Source organism: Epargyreus clarus, unplaced genomic scaffold (genome assembly GCF_041222505.1).
Source record: "Epargyreus clarus isolate Ecla_fem2 unplaced genomic scaffold, WU_Ecla_fem_2.2 ptg000004l, whole genome shotgun sequence".
Classification (NCBI taxonomy): Eukaryota; Metazoa; Arthropoda; class Insecta; order Lepidoptera; family Hesperiidae; genus Epargyreus; species Epargyreus clarus.
Window position 1 is genome coordinate 2,167,379 of NW_027332212.1, and position 7,604 is coordinate 2,174,982.

The 7,604-nt window shown below is 34.2% G+C and overlaps 1 non-coding gene across 1 annotated transcript; it reads right to left on the minus strand.

Annotated features, from left to right (window-relative positions):
* Positions 1 to 6,911: 6,911 nt before the first annotated feature.
* TRNAM-CAU (transfer RNA methionine (anticodon CAU)) lies at positions 6,912 to 6,983 on the minus strand. The gene has a single exon. It is a non-coding gene; the product is annotated as a tRNA-Met (tRNA).
* Between the last annotated feature and the right edge of the window lie 621 nt (positions 6,984 to 7,604).

Consider the following 7,604-nt stretch of genomic DNA (forward strand, 5'->3'; position numbering starts at 1 on the left):
ACTTCTGAGGTCGGTCACAGACGTGTTCCTACCCCTGCAGACTTTATCGGAACGCCTCGGATAAGTATGTCTCTCTGTACACACTCTGTCCGGAACACAGCAGCGCTTAACACAACTGTTATAAGACAGAAAAAGGTGTAGGCGATGCTGCCTCCGGGATCGAACCAGAACGAATTCTACCAACTTCGATCGTAATGCAAATTACAAGGCATGCAATCAGCCCAGTATTAAACAGTCACTAGGAATTTCTCAGAAATTAACAAAATTTTTCAGTTCCGAAATAATTTAACGAAATATTTCAATTATCAATAAATAAAAAAAGTATTAACTGTGACCATAGATTAGTAAAGATACTTCGCCGCCTTGAAATTGAATGAAGCCACAAACGGCTTATTTTAGTAAGTTCTTTTTTTGAATTCTTGACAAATATAAACAGTTTTAGAGAAAATTTACGAATAAATAACTAATACTGCGTAATTTACATAATAAATAAATAATTATTTCAAATATTTTAAGGACATTTTAGCACGGAGACGTGGCAAAACTTTTTTACGCAACTATTTCAATTCTCAAAAATGGGTACATTTTCTTGTTAAGAGTGAGTAATCTTTAGTAATCTATGACTATGACTTCAAAGATTATATTCAAATGAGCATAATTTATTTTAGCAATCTATTTCATTACCCCACTGCTGGGCACAGATTCCCTACAACTGAGAAAGAATCATTCATTATTAAACACTCGTTCAATCTGGAAGCTTCTGGAAGAGAATTTTTCAATCTCGTCGCAGCAACGCACGAGAAATCGCTTAGATTTCATCCCCTATTCTTCACTTCTAATCACTCAAATTGCGTAGTGATTAAAAACTGCTCTTTAGATATTCCCAGAAGCAAATCCAACGCTTCGGTACAATGCTTAATTAAATTTGCGTTAGAAAGATTTCTGAATGAAGTTAAATTAAAATATATTATGTAGACGCTTAAAGGACAGTACAATTTAAAATTTTACGGAATATAAAACGCAAAATGCGAATTATACTCACATATGATGAATATCCTAAACGGTTTGTAAAAAATACGTAATACAAAGAATAATCCCGGGAAATATTCTCAGCACCACATTTTAGCTCCAATTAAAAATATGTTACGTTATTTTAAAATTACATATGAGATAACTTTCCACAACTTGTGCAGAGATTTTTTAAACATCTTGCATATATACAAGCTCCGAATTGACACTATCAGAACATGTGCTCTGTCCAGAGTTGATCACCTAGTCTAAAATAGCCAAGTATTTACAATTAACATCAGAAGGACTTTCATTGTATTTATATGTTTAAGCAAATTTATATTCAGCCATAACTATTGTAGTCTGTAATTATAACAAGTCACGCTTATCTGCAGAAACTGTTAAATAATTCACTTGCATATAAATAAGAGTCAGCGGGAGCTCTCAATAAATCTACAGAACTAATTGCTCCGTGTCTCATATAAAGCTGGTCGCAAACTATAAACAGTTTAAAGTTATATTCGTAGTTAGAGCTCAAGTTAATTTTCCTTAATGTGTAAAGTTCAATGCCTTGCAACTGGGTTGTGACGTCTAAAGTTGCTCATTCATTTCCAATAAGCACGACCGCCAAAATTATGCATGAAGTGGAGGCCTGCCTTGAATATCTGACGTGTCTCGCGGACCTACCGCGTGCGTCCACCGCGTGTGAGACACGATACGTAACGCTGAACTGATTTTGAGTACTTTTTCTCCAGTGAGCCCCAGGAGCTCAGGGTCCCCCTCACGTTTTTCGCGCCGTTCGCCTGCCACCTGCCGCCGACCGCGCGTTAAAAAAACCGTCGTAGGCGCACGCGTCAATAACCGCTTACTTTTTTTTTCAATACAAAGATGCAAGCGTACACACGTGCCAATTGTAAACGACACTCAAAGATATTTAATGCATTATTAACTCTACTCCATAAGCATCACACTATCAGCGTAGTTGATAGGAGAATCAACTATGCCATTAGATTCATGAGGTGGTCCTGAATCTTCTGATTGAGAAAACTAGTAATTCACCTCAACGCAATTACGGCAGAGTATAGAAACAGCAACCGAAAGCCTAAGTAAATCTTCCCGTGAAGCTAAAATGAACGGTCTCTACGAAATGTAAGCTTAGAGCTAAATTCTGGCAGGTATACGACTTCAGGGGATTCGAACACCAATGCGCTTTTGGGAAACACTGTATTTACTAAAGATTGAATGCCTCGGACTGGGTAATGTTTGAAAATTCATCCCCTGAGACAAAATAGGAAATGTGTCAACCAGTTATTCCAAAATTACTGCTATTTTCTGAATGTATTTATTTCAGCGTTACATGCAAACGTTAAACGGGGACTGGTTATAATTTTATTCCATTCTCTACTTGATTGTATTATGATGAACTTTTTCCGTCAACTTCGACATCAACCAATGATGTTTTGTCTTCTAAAATATTTGTAACTACTGGACTGTACCGTCCACATACAGCGGTTCCTCGTTATTTAGTTAAATTAGTAAAAAGATTAAAACACTAAGTCTTCGACATCATGTTACTTGTTAACTTCGCTGTATCTTTGAAAATTTTAAAGATTTCGAAAACATTTCAGTTGAGGAATATCAAACACGAAATTCTCTGGGATATAAATAAAATTTGTCCTTAAATAAATGTCGCAAAGCGGTGACGTCTAACCTCTTTACTTTTACTTTAAAATCTACCGCGGAAACCACAGTACGAAACATTCTACTCACAATGAACAGTAATATTGTTGAGTGCAACTAAGTTTACATCAAACGCTAAGTCAACTTCCAACTTAGGTTTTAAAGGACACTGTGAAAGGAAATGTTCGTGAGTTACCGACTGACTTCAAATAGAGTGGTTCTAGCTGTATCCTTTATTTTTCCGTAATCAATCACAGTAATGCACAAAATAGTGTTAAATAAATAGTAGTAAAAATGTGTTTTCTTTTTTATATGGAAGTTATTTGTGACGTTTAACAAATTGATTTTTATATTGGAGTTCTTAAGGTATGTTTAGGGAAAAAACATCCCTTGTAAACGATGAAATTATTGGCTGCCTTAGCTTGTACACGTTTGTATACAAGCTTGTCGACACTATTAATGATTTCTTGAAAGGTATTTTCCTAAAAGTAATAATCAATAACGTTACTACAATGATTATGACAGAAGTCTGTTTTTAGTCAATCGAAAGAAAATCGCCTTTAATGTATGATTTTCTTTTTTATTTTAGTTGTTTGATATCTTCACATTTACTTAATTTAAATATTTTAAAGGATTACTAATCGTGTTCTGATTTAAGGCGTTTACTTAAAAGGTGTAAAATTCCATAACAAATCCCACCTTAGTCCTCAATACCGTTAATTTAGGTAAGCCCCCTGTTCAATTTCGTTTTACCTTCAATGACCATCTCAACAATATTACAATATCAAGATTTCAAGAAATCTTTGTATAAATGAACAACATGACGGTAAATCACCAACCAAAGATGTAACCCTGATATTAAATTCGTAGAAGCCTAAGAAAATATCTTCGGTGCTTTCAAGATGGCGGCATTTACTGCAAGACTAAATCCAATTGCCGACCAACGATCAATCACTTCCGTACATCCTGAGAGCAAGATATAGACATCCCTATCCATTGCGCTTTCAATTCTACTTCAGTTAAAGGACATGTATTAAAGCCAGCAATGGAAATCATTACGAAGGAAAGTTGCGATAAAAGTGATGGTAGTGTCTGCTTCTTGGTAGAAGTCAAAAGTGGCTTTGGACTCTGATGTATTGTCCCTTTACGCGGTTCGTTGACTAGTATTTGTTTTGTGGTCCCCCTCTGACCTCCTTGACCGGAAGTGCACGATGGAATAACTGCAATTAATACGAGTGAGCTGACACGATGGCTGACCAATGATTGAGGTTAAGTTAGGTTAGTTTTTGTAATGAATTGTTAAAGTACCGGGTTGTCTTGATGATGTTTTAAGCCTACTGCAGATCGTGTACACTTTTGTCTCAATCCACATTTATAAAGTGTAGACAGTTCTTGAAACGTAGTTAAAGTAATTTCAGTTTTTAGAAAGCAAAGCCTATGTTTGGCTAATAACAAGAGGATTAACGCAACTGGAAGGTACGTATACGATGCATTCCATTGTAGTTTCCGCAATTACGGCCGACATCAAGTAGACCTTCTACCTAAGGTTGATCTTCTCCTGTTCTATCTAAGGTTGATTACAAATATTAACTGACAAATTACGAACTGGATGACAAATGACAAAGTGGATTGAAACTTTGTTATGGCTGCAATTGGAATCTGGAAATTGAACTCGTAACCCGTTGCATGTCCAGTTTAATGGTCACACCAAGGGAATCGTCAATCTAGTCCTGAGGGCGAAACTCAGTTCAGTGGGTATATAAATTGGGTAACGGAATACAACCACCTCGTTTGTCTTCGGGAGATGTTGTGGGAAGATGTATGTTCCAGATCCCGGTAATGTCTATTAGGGATAGGCGATGCCAAACCACCTCGTTATTCTAGCTCAGAGAAATGACTTGTGAACCTAAATTCCCCATAGTCTTCTTCATAAAGGCACAATAGCTTTGTATTATTAGGTATTTTTTATACCTTTTTTTCACTATGTTTTCTATTCAAGAGGAAACGAGATAAAATTATCTGCTTATTAGGTATACGGCAGATCTCTTCTCATAATGAGAAGGACTTACGTCGTTATAAAATGAAAAAACTTCTCTATCTAAAACGAATAAAAATTTCTTCCTCAGCTTTAAAATGTTAACGTTTTATAACCAATTTATTTCTCTAACTATATACATTTTTATGCCAAATAATTAAAATTGGAAAAAAAAGATGAATCTTTAAAAAAAAATGATTTTTTTATTTGCAAAATATTTGCGTTCATATTTTGACAGGCAATCGTTTTAACCACATTAATTTATGAAAGAAGTTAAATATATTTTGTTTTATTAAAATAAATAAAATACTTGTACGGGATTACTGGCTGATGAAAGTACTCATTGGAATTAAAGTGCTCATTCAGATTAAACTAGTCGTACGGATCGCACAGCACTCGAGGTCTCGGCGATTCAAGTATGCTCGAAGTACGATGAACCGCCCCAACCAATTACACTTTATTATTTCTGAGATCCATCGACAACGAATAACTATTCCGGGCTAGATATATTTAAATATCATTTCAAAAATATATAATCAATCCTTAAAATAATTTTGAAGATAAAATATTTTATAAAGACTTACGCCAAAATATCAATTGACAAAGTGGCTTTAATACATACTCGTATTAATAAAATAATAAAAAATGCATTTTCAGTAAAATAAATAAATACTTTTACAAATTACTGACTGATGAAAGTTCTCATTGGAGTTACAGTGGTAGTTGAGATTAAACTAGTCGTACGGATCGCACAGCACTCGAGGTCTCGGCGATTCAAGTATGCTCGAAGTACGATGAACCGCCCCAACCAATTACACTTTGCGATTTATCTAGGAATATTCCTGAGATTCATCAACCGATTACTCCTCTCGGATCTCGCTGGTATTAGTTTAGTTAGCTATTGCACTGGTCGAGTGCATATTAGAAAACTTCAGGCATATTTGAAAAATACGATGCTCGTAATTTTTAAAGATGATTTTCTTCGGCGTTAAAGCAAGTGATAATTAACATGAGAGAAGATTAAGCTTCTGACCACAGTCTCCCAAGACCCTCATCAAGTGCAGATTGTTATATTTTGCTGGCCCTTAAGAACTTTTTTAATGAGCGCATAATCGTGTAGTTTTATCACGAAGGTTCCTCCAGCGTCCAAGCAAGTAAAAATGCATTTCTAAAACGACCAACACTTTAAAAAACCATGTAATTCGAATCTCGAATCGCCCGATTCAATAGCTGCGTTTCAAACTACTAGATTATTCTTTTTGAAGCTTCTTGATGAAGAATTAAAAAATCAGGCTGCTTTAGCGTTACGGAGTACCGTCGTTACCTAAACTAGTTAGCAGGAAAGTGCATAAAGAGCTTTAGCTTGATTTAAGCCGGAATCGAGCCGAATCTTCAAAATATATATAATTCGAAATTTTATGCAATTTTATTGAGTTATAAATACCCAATATAGGTTAAAGGCTATTTTCGAAGTAAATAGAAAGATTTAGAAGAAATTTAATTTAGGAGTTTTTTTAGGGTTATCTTACTTAATAAACAATTTATTACCCAGTTGTAAAAGCATTCCAGAAAGAGTTATTGAATATACATTTTTTTTTTAAATAATCGGTTAATTTGCATTAGTGGCATCTAGTACGTATGCTTTATACATTTTGGTCCCTATGCACGTGAATATATTTTTTGCAGGTGGAGTCGCTCTCGAAAACTAAAAATAGTCAAAAATTAAAAGCAGTGCCATTTTGTTGTTGCTTTTATTCACATTCGCCATCACTAACCGTATATCACTTTGATGGGTCTCCAAGTTCATTTTTACGGTTCTGTGGGTCCGTGGCCATTTTAGGTATATATACAATGTTTTATATTACTGTAGTAGTGGCTAGTGAGATGACCACTTTCCATCAGGTGGATGCTTATTTGTTACCTCTATTTTATATAAAAAAAACCGCCGGTTACAATCTAGTATCTACTAGTAAACTGATATATTTATTTGTAATTTACAAATAATTTAGTATTAATTAATCATTTTTAATCTTTTCTTTACGTGTATTAAAATTTTCAACATGAAAATAAATTGTGGTTAAAAAAGCAAAATATAACCAAAACTATATTAAATCAAAGGGGAATAAAATATCAAGGTTATTAAAGAATATTAAAAAAAGAGAATTAAAAAAACTTATTGTGAACAATTTAGCAGAGCGTGGTTTCGATCCACGGACCTCTGGGTTATGGGCCCAGCACGCTTCCACTGCGCCACTCTGCTCTTGGCGTTACTGACGAAATTACTGTATACATACTCTGGAACAGAAACCTAGACACGCTATAGCATGTACATTGTAAATTGTACAACTGTTATGAATAAACAATGTATGTAACTTTAGCCTACCAATTTTTAGTAGGTAGCAATTTTCAAATTAGAAAGTATCGGTAAGAAGATATCGGTGTCAGCCACCTCAACTGATGGCACAGCACCGAGTGTTACATGACACAAACCATTCTAAATCAAATAACAATTTCAGAAAAACTACCAAACGACTTGTATCACTGAATAATGCACCTTATTATTATTAAATTTAATTTATTAGTTTTATAATAAAGAACCTATTTTTTTCCTTTCCAGATATTTCAAAGGGTTCTTTTATTTTAAAATAATTTCGTAATTTTCGTATTCACGCAAATAAACATAGTACTATAAATGTTTCATATTAAAATTATAAACATATAAATATTTTATTTATTAAAAAGACATTGTTAAAGTGTTATTATGATATCGAATTGGCACATAACAAGTTATATTGCTTTATACAGGGATTATGATAATGAGCAAGTCTATAAAATAATTTACTCTATGGCTTCCTGCCAAGACCAATTTGGCCTTTTCATT